The sequence below is a fragment of the Tursiops truncatus genome, chromosome X, assembly GCF_011762595.2.
Source record: "Tursiops truncatus isolate mTurTru1 chromosome X, mTurTru1.mat.Y, whole genome shotgun sequence".
Lineage (NCBI taxonomy): Eukaryota > Metazoa > Chordata > Mammalia > Artiodactyla > Delphinidae > Tursiops > Tursiops truncatus.
Window position 1 is genome coordinate 80396577 of NC_047055.1, and position 20907 is coordinate 80417483.

Below are 20907 nucleotides of genomic sequence, written 5' to 3' on the forward strand. Positions count from 1 at the left end.
CTCACCTTTAATTTCTTTCATCAGTATCTTATAATATTCTGCATACAGGTCTTTTGTCTCCTTAGGTAGGTTTATTTCTGGATATTTTTTTCTTTTTGTTGCAATGGTAACTGGAGTGTTTTCTTAATTTCACTTTCAGATATTTCATCATTAGTGTATAACAATGCCAGAGATTTCTGTGCATTAATTGTGTATCCTGCTACTTTACCAAATTCATTGATTAGCTCTGGTAGTTTTCTGGTAGCCTGTTTAGGATTCTCTATGTATAGTATCATGTCATCTGCAAACAGTGACAGCTTTACTTCTGCTTTTCTGATTTGGATTCCTTTTATTTCTTTGTCTCTCTGATTACTGTGGCGAAAACTTCCAAAACTATGTTGAATAAGAGTAGTGAGAGTGGGCAACCTTGTGTTGTTCCTGATCTTAGTGGAAATGCTTTCAGTTTTTCACCATTGAGGACGACGTTGGCTGTGGGTTTGTCATATATGGCCTTTATTATGTTGAGGAAAGTTCCCTTTATGCCAACTTCTTGCAGGGTTTTTATCGTAAATGATGTTGAATTTTGTCGAAAGCTTTCTCTGCATCTATTAAGATGATCATATGGTTTTTCTCCTTCAATTTATTAATGTGGTTTATCACATTGATTGATTTGCGTATATTGAAGAATCCTTGCATTCCTGGAATAAACCCCACTTGACCATGGTGTATTATCCTTTTAATGTGCTGTTGGATTCTGTCTGCTAGTATTTTGTTGAGGAGTTTTGCATCTGTGTTCATCAGTGGTATTGGTCTGTAGTTTTCTTTCTTTGCAACATCTTTGTCTGGTTTTGGTATCAGGGTGATGGTGGCCTCATATAATAAGTTTCGTAGTGTTACCGCCTCTGCTATATTTAGGAAGATTTTGAGGATAGGTGTTAGCTCTTCTCAAAATGTTTGATAGAATTCGCCTGTGAAGCCATGTGGTCCTGGGCTTTCGTTTGTTGGATTGATTTATTTATTTTTCTGCACAACACAGGCCTCTCACTTTAGTGACCTCTCACGCTGCGGAACACAGGCTCCGGAAGCGCAGGCTCAGCGGACGAGGCTCATGGTCGCAGCCATTCCATGGTGCCCGGGATCCTCCCTGACCGATGCATGAACTCGTGTCCACTGCATCGGCAGGCGGACTCCCAATGACTGCGCCACCAGGGAAGCTCTGTTGGAAGATTTTAAATCACAGTTTCAATTTCAGTGCTGCGATTGGTTTTTTAATATTGTCTATTTCTTCCTGATTCAGTCTTGGCAGGTTGTGCATTTTTAAGAATTTGTCCATTTCTTCCAGGTTGTCCATTTTATTGGCATTGAGTTGCTTGTAGTAATCTCTCATGATCTTTTGTATTTCTGCAGTGTCAGTTGTTACTTCTCCTTTTTCGGTTCTAATTCTATTGACTTGAGTCTTCTCTCATTTTTTTGTTAATGAGTCTGGCTAATGGTTTATCAATTTTGTTTATCTTCTCAACAAACCAGCGTTTAATTTTATTGATAATTGCTATTGTTTCCTTCATTTCTTTTTTTTTTACATCTTAATTGGAGTATAATTGCTTTACAATGGTTTGCTAGTTTCTGCTTTATAACAAAGTGAATCAGTTATACATATACATATGTTCCCGTATCTCTTCCCTCTTGCGTCTCCCTCCCTCCCAACCTCCCTATCCCACACCTTTAGGTGGTCACAAAACACTGAGCTCATTTCCCTGTGCTATGCGGCTGCTTCCAACTAGCTATCTATTTTACTTTTGGTAGTGTTTATATGTCCATGGCACTCTCTCACTTTGTCACAGCTTACCTTTCCCCCTCCCCATATCCTCAAGTCAATTCTCTAGTAGGTCTGTGTCTTTATTCCTGTGTTACCCTAGGTTCTTCCTGACATTTGCTTTTCTTAAATTCCATATATATGTGTTAGCATATGGTATTTGTCTCTTTTTTCCTAATTCTGAAGTGAAAGAATCTTTATTATTATTATCTTAACAACTTTATTAGGGTATAATTGCTTTACAATGGTGTGTTAGTTTCTGCTTTATAACAAAGTGAATCAGTTCTACATATACCTATGTTCCCATGTCTCTTCCCTCTTGGGTCTCCCTCCCTCCCACCCTCCCTATCCGACCCCTCCAGAAGGTCACAAAGCACAGAGCTGATCTCCCTGTGCTATGCGGCTGCTTCCCACTAGCTATCTACCTTATGTTTGGTACTGTATATATGTCCATGCCTCTCTCTCGCTTTGTCACAACTTACCCTTCCGCCTCCTGATATCCTTAAGTCCATTCTCTAGTAGGAGTGTGTCTTTTTTTTTTTTAACATCTTTATTGGGGAATAATTGCTTTAAAACGGTGTGTTAGTTTCTGCTTTATAACAAAGTGAATCAGTTATACATATACATATGTTCCCATATCTCTTCCCTCTTGGGTCTCCCTCCCTCACACCCTCCCTATCCCACCCCTCCAGGCGGTCATAAAGCACAGACCCAATCTCCCTATGCTATGCGGCTGCTTCCCACTAGCTATCTACCTTATGTTTGGTAGTGTATATTGTCCATACCTCTCTCTCACTTTGTCACAGCTCACCCTTCCCCCTCCCAATATCCTCAGGTCTGTTCTCTAGTAGGTCTGTGTCTTTATTCCTGTCTTAGCCCTAGGTTCTTCATGACATTTTTTTTTCTTACATTCCATATATATGTGTTAGCATACGGTATTTGTCTTTCTCTTTCTGACTTACTTCACTCTGTATGAAAGACTCTAGGTCTATCCACCTCATTACAAATAGCTCATTTCTTTTCTTTTCATGGCTGAGTAATATTCCATTGTATATATGTGCCACATCTTCTTTATGCATTCATCCGATGATGGGCACTTAGGTTGTTTCCATCTCTGGGCTATTTTAAATAGAGCTGCAATGAACATTTTGGTACATGACACTTTTTCAATCATGGTTTTCTCAGGGTATATGCACAGTAGTGGGATTGCTGGGTCATATGGCAGTTCTATTTGTAGTTTTTTTAAGGAAGCTCCATACTGTTCTCCATGGTGGCTGTACCAATTCACATTCCCACCAGCAGTGCAAGAGTGTTCCCTTTTCTCCACACCGTCTCCAGCAATTATTGTTTCTAGATTTTTTGATGATGGCCATTCTGACAGGTGTGAGATGATATCTCATTGTAATTTTGATTTGAATTTCTCTAATGATTAGTGATGTTGATCAGTCTTTCATGTGTATGTTGGCAGGCTGTATACTTTCTTTGGAGAAATGTCTTTTTAGGTCTTCTGCCCATTTTTGGATTTGTTTGTTTGTTACTTTGCTATTGAGCTGCATGAGCTGCTTATAAACTTTGGAGATTAATCCTTTTTCAGTTGCTTCATTTGCAAATATTTTCTCCCATTCTGAGGGTTATCTTTTTTTTTTTTTTGCGGTAAGCGGGCCTCTCACTGTTGTGGCCTCTCCCGTTGCGGAACACAGGCTCAGGACGTGCAGGCTCAGCGGCCATAGCTCACTGGCCCAGCCGCTCCATGGCATGTGGGATCCTCCCGGAACGGGGCACGAACCCGTGTCCCCCGCATCGGCAGGCGGACTCTCCACCACTGCGCCACCAGGGAAGCCCCTGAGGGTTATTTTTTAGTCTTGTTTATGGTTTCGTTTGTTGTGCAAAAGCTTTGAAGTTTCATTAGGTCCCATTTGTTTATTTTTGTTTTTATTTCCATTTCTCTAGGAGGTGGGTCAAAAAGGATCTTACTGTGATTTATGTCATAGAGTGTTCTGCCTATATTTTCCTCTAAGAGTTTGATAGTTTGAGGCCTTACATTTAGGTCTTTAATCCATTTTGAGCTTAACTTTGTGTATGGTGTTAGGGAGTGATCTAATCTCACACTTTTACATGTACCTGTCCAGTTTTCCCATCACCAATTATTGAGGAGGCTGTCCTTTCTCCACTGTACATTCCTGCCTCCTTTATCAAAGATAATGTGACCATGTGTGGGTGGGTATATCTCTGGGCTTTCTATCCTGTTCCGTTGATCTATCTTTCTGTTTTTGTGCCAGTACCATACTGTCTTGATTACTGTAGCTTTGTAGTATAGTCTGAAGACAGGGAGCCTGATTCCTCCAGCTCGTTTTTTCGTTCTCAAGATTGCTTTGGCAATTTTGCACAGAGATTTCTGTGCATTAATTTTGTATCCTGCTACTTTACCAAATTTATTGATTAGTTCTAGTAGTTTCTGGTAGCACCTTTAGGATTCTCTATGTATAGTATCATGTCATCTGAAAACAGTGACAGGTTTACTTCTTCTTTTCCAATTTGGATTCATTTTATTTCCTTTTCTTCTCAGATTTCTGTGGCTAAATTTCCAAAACTATGTTGAATAAGAGTGTTGAGAGTGGGCAACCTTGTCTTGTTCCTGAGCTTAGTGGAAATGCTTTCAGTTTTTCACCATTGAGGATGATGTTGGCTGTGGGTTTGTCATATATGGCCTTTACTATGTTGAGGAAAGTTCCCTCTTTGCCTATTTATGCAGGGTTTTTTATCATAAATCGGTGTTGAATTTTGTGGAAAGCTTTCTCTGCATCTCTTGAGATGATCATATGGTTTTTTTCCTTCAATTTTTTAATATGGTGTATCACGTTGAGTGATTTGCGTATATTGAAGAATCCTTGCATTCCTGGAATAAACCCCACTTGATCACGGTGTAGGATCCTTTTAATGTGCTGTTGAATCCTGTTTGCTAGTATTTTGTTGATGATTTTTGCATCTATGTTCATCACTGATTTGGCCTGTAGTCTTCTCTCTTTGTGACATCCTTGTCTTGTTTTGGTGACAGGGTGATGGTGGCCTCGTAGAATGAGTTTGGGAGTGTTCCTTCCTCTGCTATATTTTAGAAGATTTAGAGAAGGATAGGTGTGAGTCGTTCTCTAAATGTTTGATAGAATTTGCCTGTGAAGCCATCTGGTCCTGGGTTTTTGTTTGTTGGAAGATTTTTAATCACAGTTTGAATTTCAGTGCTTGTGATTGGTCTGTTCATATTTTCTATTTCTTCCTGATTCAGTCTTGGCAGGTTGTGCATTTCTAAGAATTTGTCCATTTCTTCCAGGTTGTCCATTTTATTGTCATGGAGTTGCTTGCAGTAATCTCACACGATCTTTCGTATTTCTGCAGTGTCAGTTGTTACTTCTCCTTTTTCATTTCTAATTCTATTGATTTGAGTGTTCTCCCTTTTTTTCTTGATGAGTCTGGCTAATGGTTTATCAATTATTTTTATCTTCTCAAAGAACCAGTTTTTAGTTTTATTGATCTTTGCTATCATTTCCTTCATTTCTTTCTCATTTATTTCTGGTCTAATCATTATGATTTCTTTCCTTCCGCTAACTTTGGTGGTTTTTGTTCTTCTGTCTCTAATTGCTTTAGGTGCAATGTTAGGTTGTTTATTCAAGATGTCTCCTGTTTCTTACGGTAGGATTGTATTGCTATAAACTTCCCTTTTAGAACTGCTTTTGCTGCATCCCGTAGGTTTTGCGTCACCATGTGTCCATTGTCATTTGTTTCTAGGTATGTTTTGATTTCCTCCTTGATTTCTTCAGTGATCACTTCTTTGTTAAGCAGTGTATAGTTTAGCCTCCATGTGTTTTTATTTTTTACAGATCTTTTCCTTTAATTGATACCTAGTCTCATTGCATTGTGGTCCAAAAAGATACTTGATACAATTTCAATTTTATTAAATTTACCAAGGCTTGATTTGTGACCCAAGATATGATCTATCCTGGAGAATGTTCCATGAGCACTTGAGAAAAATGTGTATTCTGTTGTTTTTGGATGGAATGTCCTATAAATATCCATTAAGTCCATCTTGTTTAATGTATCATTTAAAGCTTGTGTTTCCTTATTTACTTCCATTTTGGATGATCTGTCCATTGGTGAAAGTGGGGTGTTAAAGTCCCCTACTATGAATGTGTTACTGTCAATTTCCCCTTTTATGGCTGTTAGTATTTGCCTTAGGTATTGAGGTGCTCCTATGTTGGATGCATAAATATTTACAATTGTTATATCTTCTTCTTGGATCGATCCGTTGATCATTATGTAGTGTCCTTCTTTGTCTCTTCTAATACTCTTTATTTTAAAGTCTGTCTGCTCTGATATGAGAATTGCTACTCCAGCTTTCTTTTGGTTTCCATTTGCATGGAATATCTTTTTCCATCCCCTCACTTTCCGTCTGTGTGTGTCTGTAGGTCCGACGTGGGTCTCTTGTCCACAGCATATATTTGGGTCTTGTTTTTGTATCCATTCATCCAGTCTGTTTCTTTTGGTGGAAGCATTTAATCCATTTACATTTAAGGTAATTATCAATATCTATGTTCCTATTCCCATTTTCTTTATTGTTTTGGGTTCATTATTGTAGGTCTTTTCCTTCTCTTGTGTTTCCTGTGTAGAGAAGATCCATTAGTATTTATTGTAAAGCTGGTTTGGTGGTGTTGAACTCTCTCAGCTTTTGCTTGTCTCTGAAGATTTTAATTTCTCTGTCAAATCTGAATGAGATCCTTGATGGGTAGAGTAATCTTGGTTGTAGGTTCTTGCCCTTCATCACTTTAAATATATCCTGCCACTCCCTTCTGGCTTGCAGATTTTCTGCTGACAGATCAGCTGTTAACCTTATGGGGATTACCTTGTGTGTTATTTGTTGTTTTTCCCTTGCTGCTTTTAATATGTTTTCTTTGTATTTCATTTTTGACAGTTTGATTAATATGTTTCTTGGCATGTTTCTCCTTGGATTTATCCTGTATGGGACTCTGTGTTTCCTTGACTTGATTAACTATTTCCTTTCCCATATTAGGGAAGTTTTCAACTATAATCTCTTCAAATATTTTCTCAGTCACTTTCTTTTTGTCTTCTTCTTCTGGAATCCCTATAATTCGAATGTTGGTGTGTTTAATGTTGTCCCAGAGGTCTCTGAGACTGTCCTCAGTTCTTTTCCTTCTTTTTCCTTTATTCTGCTGTGCAGTAGTTATTTCCACTATTTTATCTTCCAGGTCACTTATCTGTTCTTCTCCCTCAGTTATTCTGCTACTGATCCCTTCTAGAGTATTTTTAATTTCATTTATTGTGTTGTTCATCATTGCTTGTTTTATCTTTATTTCTTCTATGTCCTTGTTAAATGTTTCTTGCATTTTGTCTCTTCTATTTCCAAGATTTTGGATCATCTTTACTATCATTATTCTGAGTTCTTTTGCAGGTAGACTGCCTATTTCCTCTTCATTAGCTAGGTTTGTTGGGTTTTTTTCTTGCTCCTTCAACTGCTGTGTATACTTCTGTCTTCTCATTTTGCTTATCTTACTGTGTTTCAGGTCTCCTTTTTTCAGGCTGCAGGTTTGTAATTCCCATCGTTTTTTGTGTCTGTCCCCATGGCTAAAGTTGTTTCAGTGGGTTGTGTAGGCTTCCTGGTGGATAGGACTAGTGCCTTTGTTCTGGTGGATGAGGCTGGATCTTATCTTTCTGGTGGGCAGGTCCATGTCTGGTGGTGTGTTTTGGGGTGTCTGTGGACTTATTATTATTTTAGTCAGCCTCTCTGATAATGGGTGGTTTTGTTTTTCTGTCTTGCTAGTTGTTTGGCATAGAGTGTCCAGCACTGTAGTTGCTGGTCGTTGAGTGAAGCTGGGTGTTGATGCTGAGATGGAGATCTCTGGGAGATTTTCACTATTTGATATTACGTGGAGCTGGGCGGTCTCTTGTGGACCAGTGTCCTGACATTGACTCTCCCACCACAGAGGCACAGCACTGACTCCTGGCTGTAGCACCAAGAGCCTTTCATCCACATGGCTCAGAATAAAAGGGAGAAAAGGTAGAAATAAAGCAAGAAAGGGGATAAAAGAAAATAAAATAAAGGCAAAATAAAATAAATTAACATAAAAAATAAGTATCAAGCAATTTTTTTGTTTGTTTTTTGCCGTACACAGCCCTCTCACTGCTGTGGCCTCTCCTGTTGTGAAGCACAGGGTCTGGACGCACAGGCTCAGCGGCCTTGGCTCCCGGTCCCAGCCGCTCCATGGAATGTGGGATCTTTCTGTACAGGGGCATGAACCCACATACCGTGCATCGGCAGGTGGACTCCCAACCACTGCGCCACCAGGGAAGCCCTAGAAAATTTTTTTTTGAAAATTAAAAACAAAAACACGGACGGATAGATCCCTAGGACAAATGGTGAAAGCAAAGGTATACAGACAAAATCTCACACAGAATCATACACTTACACACTCACAAAAAGAGGAAAAGGGGAACAATAATAAATCGTGCTCTCAAAGTCCACCTCATTAATTTGGGATGATTCGTTGTGTATTCAGGTATTCCGCAGATGCAGAGTACATCCAGTTGATTGTGGAGATTTAATCCGCTGGACCGGAGCCTGCTGGTAGAGATTTCCCTTTCTCTTCCCTGTTCGCACAGCTCCCAGGGTTAAGCTTAGGTCGCCAGACGGCGTCTGTTCTTCACTCAGGACAGGGTTAAAGGAGCCACTGATTCGGGGTCTCTGGCTCACTGAGGCCGCAGGGAGGGAGGGGCACAATGTGGGATGAGCCTGCAGCAGCAGAGGCCAGTGTAACATTGCACCAGCCTGAGGCGCGCCGTGCGTTCTCCTGGGGAACTTGTCCCTGGATCCCGGTACCCTGGCGGTGGCGGGCTCCACAGGCTCCCGGGAGGGATAGTGGGGATAGTGACCAGTGCTCACACACAGGATTCTTAGTGGTGGCAGCAGCAACCTTAGTGTCTCATGCCCGTCTCTGGGGTCCGCGGTGATAGCCGCCGCTCGCGCACATCTCTGGAGCTCCTTTAAACAGCGCTCTTAATACCCTCTCCTCGTGCAGCGGGAAAGAGGGAAGAAAAAGTCTCTTGCCTCTTCAGCAGGTCCAGACTTTTTCCCAGACTCCCTCCTGGCTAGGTGTGGCGCACTAGCCCGTTCAGGCAGTGTTCATGCCGCCAACCCCAGTCCTCTCCCTGCGATCCGACTGAAGCCCGAGCCTCAGCTCCCAGTCCCTGCCCGCCCCGCCGGGTGAGCAGAAAAGCCTCTCAGGCTGGTGAGTGCCGGTCAGCACTGATCCTCTGTGCGGGAATCTCTCTGCTTTGCCCTCCACACACCTGTTGCTGTGCTCTCCTCCGCAGCTCCTCAGCTTCCCCCCTCCAGCACCTGCAGTCTCCACCCGTGAAGGGTCTTCCTAGTGTATGGAAACCTTTCCTCCTTCACAGCTCCGTCCCACTGGTGCAGGTCCCATCCCTATTCTTTTGTCTCTGTTTATTCTTTTTTCTTTTGCCCTACCCAGGTACATGGGGAGTTTCTTGCCTTTTGGGAGGTCTGAGGTTTTCTGTCAGTGTTCAGTAGGTGTTCTGTAGGAGTTGTTCCATGTGAAGATGTATTTCTGATGTATCTGTGGGGAGGAAGGTGGTCTCCACGTCTTACTCTTCCGCTGTCTTCCCCAATCTGGATGAACTTTTTAGGAATAATTATGTTTTAGGAATGTGTACTTAAAAAGAATCTCTCCAGGGTGTGGAGAAAAGGGAACCCTCCTACACTGTTGGTGGGAATGTAAATTGGTACAGCCACTATGGAGAACAAAACTTAAAACATAGTTACCCTATGATCCAGTCATCTACTCTGGGCATATCTCTGGAGAAAACCATAATTCAAAAAGATACATGCATCCCGATGTTCACCACAGCACTATTTAGAATAGCCAGGACATGGAAGCAACATAAATGTCCATCAACAGAGGAATGGATAAAGAAGATGTGGTACATATATACAATGGAATATGACTCAGCCATAAAAAGGAATGAAGTAATGCCATTTGCAGCAACATGGATGGACCTAGAGATTGTCATAATGAGTGAAGTAAGTCAGACAGAGAAAGACAAATATCATATGCTATCGCTTATATGTGGAATCTAAAAATATGGTACAAATGATCTTACCTCCAAAACAGAAATAGAGTCCCAGATATAGAAAACAAATTTATGGTTACCCAGGGGGATGGGGGAAGGGATAAATTTGGAGATTGGGATTGACGTATACACACTAATATATATAAGATAGATAACCAAGAAGGACGTATTGCATAGCACAGGGAACTCTACTCAATAATCTGTAATTACCTATATGGGAAAAGAATCTAAAAAAGAATGGATATATGTATATGTATATAACTGATCCATTTTGCTGTACAGCAGAAACTAACACAACATTTTAAATCAACTATACTACAATAAAAATTAAAGAATCTCTCCAGATATTTGGAAATTTACTTGATATTTAGAGTTGTTCTAAGTTAAGTGATGGAAGTTTATTTAATAGCTAGGTTATTCCCAAATAAAATAAGTTACTGAGATATAAATTACTGAACAGAGAAACTAAAGGTATTTAGCACTAATGATAAATATATTTGGTGCCACCCTGAGTTATTCTCTATAAGAAAGCATATGTTTTTAGAAATCATTAGTATTTATGTTTACCAATCTACAAAGTCCTGGTGCAGAACACAGTTTATGGTTGCTTAAGGAATGTAGGGTGTGTATTTTAAACAAAAGAAGGTGTGAGGAAGGGCATTACATTCTCTTAAGGGAAAAGAGCAATTTTTGTCCTACAGCTCATTGCTCCTAAATGGAAAGAAAATGGACAAAATAACATAGATACAAAAAGTTGTCAAAGGTTTGTGGAAAAGGAAAAGGAAACTTAGTTGGGTAAATGGATTTTGTTGGGAGTGGGCTGGGGCAAGAATGGATTTGGTTTCTCCCTCCAAAGTTTTCTTAAAATGCTACTTTTAGTAACAGGTTGTATGAGTTTCTTTGCCTTTAAGTGATCTGTATTTGCTTTTGAGATCTCTTTTAACTTTGGTTAAGGAATAAGTATTGTCTCACAGTGACCTATGATCTTATTTGACCAAGTGTTTTGAAAGTTTTTCACAAACTTCCCAAGTAACAAATTTTAATTCAATTTCTTTTGACTTCCAGCTAACTTTGGGATGCTTTAGAGGGCCCCTGAGGTATCTTAACAAAAGATATTTAACTAGTATTATTTGGTATGTTAAATTACATGGAGAACATTATCACATGAGCAATAAACCTACTTAAAATACACTGTATGGATGAATGGCATTAATATAGACATTCTAAAAATTATATAAATTTTCTGAAATTTGGATATGTCCTGGTATAATGCTATAGTTGTAGTTGTTATCTTAAAATGTTGTATGTCACAACAGTAACCAAGCTTCTTTATCGATTTCACTGTAATCGGATGTTTAACCACGCATGCTTTAGTCTTTTGTCATTTATAAACAGTTATTGTTGTACTGATGCTGTTGCAAAAAGTGCTTCATCTTCAAGAAGATTCATAGGAAGGCTACAGAAGCAGTTACAACAGTTTGACATCAAGATGTTGGCTACATGAGGATTCCAGGATTCCAGTCCTTACTACCCTCTGACTCAAAACAAGAAGCCATCCTGCCACTGGGGTCACTAGATCAGGCATCCAGAGAGTTTTATTCCCTGACAGGCAGGGTTAACACTTCTAGTCAGCTCTCAAGCAGCTACAGAAGAGAGACCATCACCCCTCTGCTTCCCAGAAGATTATGGGAGTAAAATCTCTGAGGGGGGAAGGAAACAAGAGAGAAGGAGGCATGGCACAACCTCTAAAAGAATGACACAGCCCTTGAGGATACGACATAAACTGGTTAGAACCATCTAGGTCCAAGATGGCGGAAGATTCAACTTCCAGTAGACCTTGGGCCTCATTATATGCTCATTGTAATACACTAGCATGCTAAAAGACTCACCCACAGGTGCCATGGCAGTTCTGAGGCCGACCATAAAACGTGAAAAAGTGGGCAGTGGCACAATTCTTGGAAATCCCCGCCCCTTTGCCAAAATAGTTGCAATAATCCTCCCACTCATTAGCCTATGAAATTACCCAGCCCATAAAAACTGACCACCCCATATTTTGAGGCCTCTTGCCTTCTGAAATGGCCCACACTCTGTCTATGGAGTGTGTATCTCCCTGAATAAACCTTCTTTCTCTTAAAAAAAAAAAAGAAAGAAAACAAGTTAACCTCTTCTGGGAGAGAGAAATGGAAAAAACAATCTCTTCTGGGAGAGAGAAATGGACAGACAACCAGCCAGGCTACATAAATGCTCTGAGGAAGGAAAATATTATGGCAGAATAGACATGAGAACTCCCTTTAATGCTGAGCACTTCTATAAACGTAGACAAGGAATACGATGCTATTTATAAACTATAATTTCACCTGTTTCCAAAAAAGTGTGACTATTTCCCAAGGAGAAAGTAAAAAGTACCCACATAGCTATTCATAAAGTCACTGAAGGGCATCAAAGCCTTACATTCTGACATCTCCTGAACAGCATTCTGTAACAAGAAATTGAAAGTTAAAGAACAATTTGACATTGTGCACCACCTAATATAAAACACTGAGAAGAAAAAAAGCTCATTTCAGTGGTATTCCTTGACAAAAGTACATAAGCTGAATCTAACCATGAGGAAAGCTCGGAAAACTGAAATCAAAGGAAATTCTATAAAATAACTGTGTTATATCTTCAAAAACATTTTTTTCTTAGACAAAGAAAGTCTAAGAAATTATTGCAGATTAAAGAAAATTAAACAGACATGACAACTAAATGCAACATATGATTCTGGAGTGGATCCTGGACCAGATTTTCTTTTCTTTCTCTTTACCTAAAGGACATTTATTGGCATAATTGGTAAAAAATAAATAAGGTCTTTAGGAAACACATACTGAAGTGTTTTTGAGTCATGAGGCAACTTATTGTCTAATGTTTCAAAAAATATATGTGTACATATAAAAGAAGAAATAAATGTATAAATATAACTATAAATATAAAAAATCATGATTCTTGATGTTTATCCAAAAGAGTTGAAAACTCATATCCACACAAAAACCTGCACATGGCAGTTTATAGCAGCCTCATTCATACTTGCCAAAACTTGGATACAGCCTTCAGTAGATGAATGGACAAATAAACTGGTACATCCAGACAATGGAATGTTATTCAGCATTGAAAATAAATGAGCTATCAGGTCATGAAAAGACATGGAGGAAGCATAAATGCATATTACTAAGGGAAAGAGGACAATCTGAAAAGACTACATAATGTATGATTCCAACTACACGACATTCTGGAAAAGGTAAAACCATGGAGTCTCTAAAAAGATCAGTGGTTGCCAGGGGTTGAGGCAGTGGGATGAATAGGTGGAGCACAGAAGATATTAAAGGCACTGAAAATACTCTGTATGATGAATACATGTCATTATACATTTGTGCGAACTCATAGAATGTATAACAGCAAGAATGTATATTGTTCAAGAGTAAAAATATAACTATGGACTTTGGAATATAATGATATGTCAATGTATGTTCATCAAATGTGACAAATGTACAAATCTGGTACGAGATGTTAATAATGGAGAAGGCGCTATGCCTGTGTAGGGGCAGTGGGCATATGGGAAATCTCTGTTCCTTCCTCTCAATTTTTTTGTGAACTTAAAACTGCTCTTAAAAAAGTCTTTAAACAAGGTCAACAAACTTAACATCGTCAATAATGAATGGGACCAAATGGCATTTTGTGCCTCTTGATGTGATGCAATAGCAAGGACAGAGCATCACCTATGTAGACTTCTTACTAAAAATGCTCAAATTAATCTTGGGAAAGCAGACAAGTTTGGATTGTGGGATGAATGTAGGACAACTGCCTGGACTCATCCAAAATGCCAATGTAATGAAAAATTAAAAGAAAAGGATGGGAAGGTGCAATTCGAGATTTTAAAAGACTAAAGGGGCATGACAGCTAAATATGGTGCATGATTCTTGACTGGATCCTGGATCAAAACAAATAAAAAGATATAAAGGATATTGTTAGGACAACTGGAGAACTTTGACATGAATAGTATATTAGATAATTGCATCAATGTTGAATTTTTCTGAGTGTGATAATAGTAATGCACTCGCTCCTAAGAGATACACATCAAAGTATTTAAGGTTGAAGTGTCACAATAGCTGCAAGTTACTTCCAAAAGGTTCAGCAAAAAAAGTGTGTATCTATCTATCTATCTATCTATCTATCTATCTATCTATATATATCTATATATATATCTACAAAGAGAAAAAATATGTAGAAAAATAAACAATAGACGTATCTACATGAAGGATGGCTTTTGATGTTCCTGAAGAGTTGAAGTTTCATAAAATAAAAAATTGGTGAAGAAAATAATGTTTGGAGCTATGAAGTTTATCCTTAATTCTAATTATAAATCCTACTGGTAAATTCAGAAGTAAACCAATGCATTCAATTTTTTTGGCAAAAAATTCTCTGAAAAATAAAAGAAAGGAAATAAAGAAATTAAGTAAGTAAAAGGATAGAAAACAGAAATATCATCCAAAACAAAGTCTATCAAAGTAGACTTTAAATTCAAAAAGGTCAAATGAGTCACTATAAAAGATAAAAAGTGTATCTATTTTAGACTAGTATGCACATAATAAAGCCTTGAATATATAAAGCAAAAACTTACAGAACTACAAGAATTTGACAAATCTACAATTACAGTGGGAGATTTTTAATTGCTCTCAATAATGGATAGATGTAGCAGACAAACAGAATTAACAGTAATATAGAAGACAAACAATACAATTAACAAGTTTAATGGACTTTTATAGAATGCTACATGAAACAATTAGAATATACAAAATATTTTCAGGCACACATGAAACACTTATAAATTCATCATGTTCTCTAGAACATAAAGCAAATCTCAACATATACTAAAAATCAGTATCATGTAAACCATGTTGTCTGTACTAAGTGCAATTAAATGGAAAAGAGTAACAAAATATTAAGCTAAAAAATATCCATGTGACCTTCAAGATGGCAGAGGAGTAAGACGTGGAGATCACCTTTCTCCCCAGAAATATATCAGAAATACATCTACATGTGGAACGACTCCTATAAAATACCTACTGAATGCTGGCAGAAGAACTCAGACTCCCCAAAGGCAAGAAACTCCCCATGTACCTGTGTAGGGCAAAAGAAAAAACAGAGACAAAAGAATAGGGAAGGGACCTGCACCTCTGGGAGGGAGCTGTGCAGGATGAAAAGTTTCCACACACTAGGAAGCCCCTTCACTGGCAGAGAAGGGAGGTGGCAGAGGGAAGTTTCAGAGCCTTGGAGGAAAGGGCAGCAATAAAGGTGCAGAGGGCAAAGCAGAGAGACTCCCACACAGATGATCAGTGCCGACCAGCACTCACCAGCCTGAGAAAGCCCACTGGGTCAGGTGGGGAATGGGAGGTGAGGCTCCAGCTTCAGAGATCAGATCTCAGGGAGAGAACTGGGATTGGCTGCATGAACACAGCCTGAAGGGGGCTAGTGTGCCACAGCTAGCCAGGAGGGAGTCCAGGAAAAAGTCTGTAACAGCCTATGAGAAAGGAGACCATTGCTTCAGGGTGTGCGAGGAGAGGGGATTCAGAGCACTGTGTAAATGAGCCCCGGAGACAGGTGCGAGCTGTGGCTATCAGTGCAGACACCAGAGATGGGCATGAAATGCTAAGTCTGCTTCTGCAACCACCAGGAAGCCTGTGTGCAAGCACAGGTCACTATCCACACCTCCCCTCCCGAGAGCCTGTGCAGTCCGCCACTGTCAGGGTCCCGTGATCCAGGGACAAATTCCCCAGGAGAACACATGACATGCCTCAGGCTGTTGCAAGCTCACACCCCCGCCTCTGCTGACGCAGGCTTGTCCCACATTCCGTATCCCTCCCTCCGCCCTGGCCTGAGTGAGCCAGAGCCCCCTAGTCAGCTGTTACTTTAACCTCGTCCTGTCTGAGTGAAGAAAAGACACCCTCAGGCAACCTACATGCAGAGACGGGGTCAAATCCAAAGCTGAACCCAAGCAGCGGTGCAAACAAAGAAGAGAAAGGGAAATTTCTCCCAGCAGACTCAGGAGTAGTGGATTAAATTGCCACAATCAACTTGATGTACCCTGCATCTCTGGAATTCCAGAATAGACAACGAATCATCCTAAAATTGAGGCAGTGGATTTTGGGATCACCTTTAGACTTTGGGTTTGCTTTCTACATCTAATTTGTTTCTCGTTTTATGTTTATCTTAGTTTATTATTTAGAGTTTATTATCATTGGTAGATTTGTTTATTGATTTGGTTGTTCTCTTCCTTTCTTTTCTTTTCTATATATATATATATATATATATATATTTTTTTTTTTTTTTCCCTTTTTCTCTTGTTGTGAGTATGTATGTGTATGTTTCTGGGTGTGATTTTGTCTGTATAGATTTGCTGTTACCATTTGTACAAGGGTTCTGACTGTCCATTTTTATTTTTGTTTTTTTTAGTATAGTTTTCAGTGCTTGTTATCATTGGTGGATTTGTTTTTCAGTTTGGTTGCTCTCTACTTTCTTTCGTTTTTTTCATAACTTTTAAAGAGTTTAAATTGTAATATTTAAAATAAATTTTATTTTAATAACTTTATTTATTTTTCTTTCTTTCATTATTTTCTCTTTTCTTCTGAGACGTGTAGCTGACAGGGTCTTGGTGCTCCATCTGGGTGACAGGCCTGTGCCTCTGAAGGTGGGAGAGCCGAGTTCAGGACACTGGTCCATCAGAGACCTCCAGGCTCCACGTACTATCAAACAGCAAAAGATCTCCCAGAGATAGCCATCTCAACACTAAGAGCCAGCTCCACTCAACGACCAGCAATCTACAGTGCTGGACACCCTATGCCAAACAACTAGCAAGACAGGAATACAACCCCACCTATTAGCAGAGAGGCTGCCTAAAATCATAATAATGTCACAGACATGCCAAAACACACCACCGGACATGGTCCTGCCCACCAGAAAGAGAAGATCCAGTCTCAGCCAACAGAACACAGGCACCAGTTCCCTCTACCAGGAAGCCTACACAACCTAATGAACCAACATTATTCACTGGGGCCAGACACCAAAAACAACGGGAACTACGAAAATGCAGCCTGTGAAAAGGAGACTCAAAACACAGTAAGTAAGTAAGATGAGAAGACAGAGAAACACACAGCAGATGAAGAAGGAAGATAAAAACCCACCCACCAAAAATATGAGGAAATAGGCAGCCTACCTGAAAAAGAATTCAGAGTAATGATAGTAAAGATGATCCAGAATCTCAGAAATAGAATCAAGAAAATACAAAAAATGTTTCACAAAGATGTAGAAGAAATAAAGAGCAAACAAACAATGATGAACAACACAATAAATGAAATTAAAAATTCTCTAGAAGGAATCAATGGCAGAATAACTGATGCAGAAGAATGGCTAAGTGACCTGGAAGATAATATAGTGGAAAAACTACCACAGAGCAGAATAAAGAAAAAAGAATGAAAAGAATTGAGTCTCAGAGACTCTGGTAGAACATTAAACACACGAACATTCAAAGTATAGGGGTCTATGAAGAAGAAGAAAGGAAGGGTGCGAGAAAATATTTGAACATATTATAGTTGAAAACTTCCTTAATATGGGAAAGGAAATGGTCAATCAAGTACAGGAAGCACAGAGAATCCCATATAGGATAAATCCAAGGAGAAACACACCAAGACACAAATTAATCAAACTATCAAAAATTAAATACAAAGAAAAACTATTAAAAGCAGCAAGGGGAAAACAACAAATAACATACAATAGAATCCCCAGAAGGTTAACAGCTGATCTTTCAGCAGAAACTCTGCAAGACACAAGGGAGTGGCAGGACATATTTAAAGTGAGGAAAGGGAAAAACCTACAACCAAGATTACACTAAACAGCAAGGATCTCATTCAGATTTGATGGAGAAAGTAAAAGCTTTACAGACAAGCAAAAGGTAAGAGAATTCATCACCACCAAACCAGCTTTACAACACATGCTAAAGGAACTTCTCTAGGCAGGAAACACAAGAGAAGGAAAAGACCTACAATAACAAACCCAAAACAATTAAGAAAATGTTAATAGGAACATACATATTGATAACTACCATAAATGCAAATGGTTTAAATGCTCCACCAAAAGACATAGACTGGCTAAATGGATACAAAAACAAGACCCATATACATGTTGTCCACAAGAGACTCACTTCAGACGTAAGGACACATATAGACTGAAACTGAGGGGATGGAAAAAGATATTCCATGGAAATGGAAATCAAAACAAAGCTGGAGGGCTTCCCTGGTGGCACAGTGGTTGAGAGTCCACCTGCCGATGCAGGGGACATGAGTTCCTGCCCTGGTCTGGGAAGATCCCACATGCCATGGAGCAGCTGGGCCCGTGAGCCATGGCCGCTGAGCCTGTGAGTCTGGAGCCTGTCCTCTGCAATGGGAGAGACCACAACAGTGAGAGGCCTGTGTACCAAAAAAAACAACAAAACAACAAAACAAAAAAAACAAAGCTGGAGTAGCTATTCTCATATCAAACAAAATAGACTTTAAAATACAGACAATTACAAGAAACAAAGAAGGACACTACATAATGATCAAGGGATCAATCCAAGAAGAAGATATAACAATTGTAAATACTTATGCACCCAACATATATAAGGCAAATGCTAACAGCCTTAAAAGGGGAACTTGACAGTAACACAATTATAGTAGGGGACTTTAACACGCCACTTTCACCAATGGACTGATCATCCAAAATGAAAGTAAATAAGGAAACCCAAGCTTTAAATGATACATTAAACAAGATGGACTTAATTGATATTTATAGGACATTCCATCCGAAAACAACAGAATACACTTTATGGTCAAGTGTTCATGGAATATTCTCCAGGATACATCATATCTAGGGTAAGCCTTGGTAAATTTAAGACAATTGAAATCATATTAACTATCTTCCCCGACCACAATGCTATGAGACTAGATATCAATCACAGGAAAAATTGTGTAAAACATAAAAACACATAGAGGCAAAATAATACACTACTAAATAACCAGGAGATCACTGAAGAAATCAAAGAGGAAATAAAAAAATACCAAGAAAAAAACGACCATGAAAACATGATGACTCAAAACCTTTGGAATGCAGCAAAAGCAGTTCTAAGAGGGAAGTTTATAATAATACACGGCTTCCTCTGCAAAGAAGAAAAATCTCAAAAAATCTAACCTTACACCAAAAGGAACTAGAGAAAGAAGAGCAAACAAAGCTCAAAGTTAGTAAAAGGAAAGAAATCATAAAGATCAGAGCAAAAATTAATGAAATAGAAACAAAGAAAACAATAGCACAGATGAATAAAACTAAAAGCAGGTTCCCTGAGAAGATAAACAAAATTGATAAACCATTATCCAGACTTATCTAGAAAATGAGGGAGAGGACTCCAATAAAATTAGAAATGAAAATGGAGAAGTTACAACAGACACTGCAGAAATACAAAGCATCGTAAGAGACTACTACAAGCAACTCTATGCCAATAAAATGCACAACCTGGAAAAAAATGGAGAAATTCTTAGAAAGGTATAACCTTCCAAGACTGAATTAAGAAGAATTAGAACCAGAGGGGAAGATGGCGGAAGAGTAAGACGCGGAGTAAGACACCTTCCTCCCCACAGATACACCAGAAATACATCTACACGTGGAACAACTCCTACAGAACACCTACTGAACGCTGGCAGAAGACCTCAGACCTCCCAAAAGGAAAGAAACTCCCCATGTACCTGGGTAGGGCAAAAGACAAAAGAAAAAACAAAGACAAAAGAATAGGGATGGAACCTGCACCAGTGGGAGGGAGCTGTGAAGGAGGAAAGGTTTCCACACACTAGGAAGCCCCTTCACGGGCGGAGGCTGCAGGTGGCAGAGGGGGTAGCTTCAGAGCCACGGAGGAGAGCACAGCAACCGGGGTGTGGAGGGCAAAGCGGGGAGATTCCCGCACAGAGGATCAGTACTGACTGGCACTCACCAGCCCAAGAGGCTAGTCTGCTCACCCGGTGGGGCGGGCAGGGCTGCGAGCTGAGGCTCGGGCTTCGGTTGGAGCACAGGGAGAGGACTGGTGTTGGCTGTGTGAACACAGCCTGAAGGGGTTAGTGCACCACGGATAGCCAGGAGGGAGTCCGGGAAAAGGTCTGGAGCTGCCGAAGAGGCAAGAGACTTTTTCTTCCCTCTTTGTTTCCTGGTGCGTGAGGACAGGGGATTAAGAACGCTGCTTAAAGGAGCTCCAGAGACCGGTGCAAGCCGTGGCTAAAAGCGCGGACCACAGAGACGGGCAGGAAACGCTAGGGCTGCTGCTGCTGCCACCAAGAAGCCTGTGTGCGAGCACAGGTCACTATCCACACCTCCCTGGGAGTCTGCAGCCAGCCACTGCCAGGGTCCCGGGATCCAGGAACAACTTCCCCAGGAGAATGCATGGCGCGCCTCAGGCTGGTGCAATGGAATTCTGGTCTCCGCTGTCGCAGGCTCGCCCCGCACTCCGTGCCCCACGCTTCCCCCGGCCTGAGTGAGCCAGAGCCCCGGAATCAGCGGCTCCTTTAATCCCGTCCTGTCTGAGCGAAAAAAAGATGCCCTCTGGCGACCTACACGCAGAGGCAGGGCCAAATCCAAACCTGAGCCTCTGGGAGCTGTAAGAACAAAGAAGAGAAAGGGAAAACTCTCCCAGAAGCCTCAAAAGCAGCGGATTAAAGCTCCACAATCAACTTGATGTATCCTGCATCTGTGGAATACATGAATTGACAACGAATCATCCCAAATTGAGGAGGTGGAGTTTGAGAGCAAGATTTATGATTTTTTCCCCTTTTCCTCTCTTTGTGAGTGTGTATGCTTCTGTGTGAGATTTTGTCTGTATAGCTTTGCTTCCACCAATTGTCCTATGGTTCTATCCG

General features: G+C 40.1%; 1 protein-coding gene across 2 annotated transcripts in view; it reads right to left on the minus strand.

Annotated features, from left to right (window-relative positions):
* NBDY (negative regulator of P-body association) overlaps positions 1-20907 on the minus strand; it is a 51458-nt gene that overhangs the window by 8088 nt on the left and 22463 nt on the right. Inside the window, exon 3 of one of the 2 annotated variants that reach the window (XM_033849965.2) lies at positions 8231-9494. The exons of the other annotated variant lie outside the window; for it this stretch is intronic. The gene's annotated coding sequence lies outside the window, so the exon portion shown is untranslated. Of the gene's footprint in view, positions 1-8230; positions 9495-20907 lie in introns of those variants that run through there. 2 annotated transcript variants of the gene reach the window in all.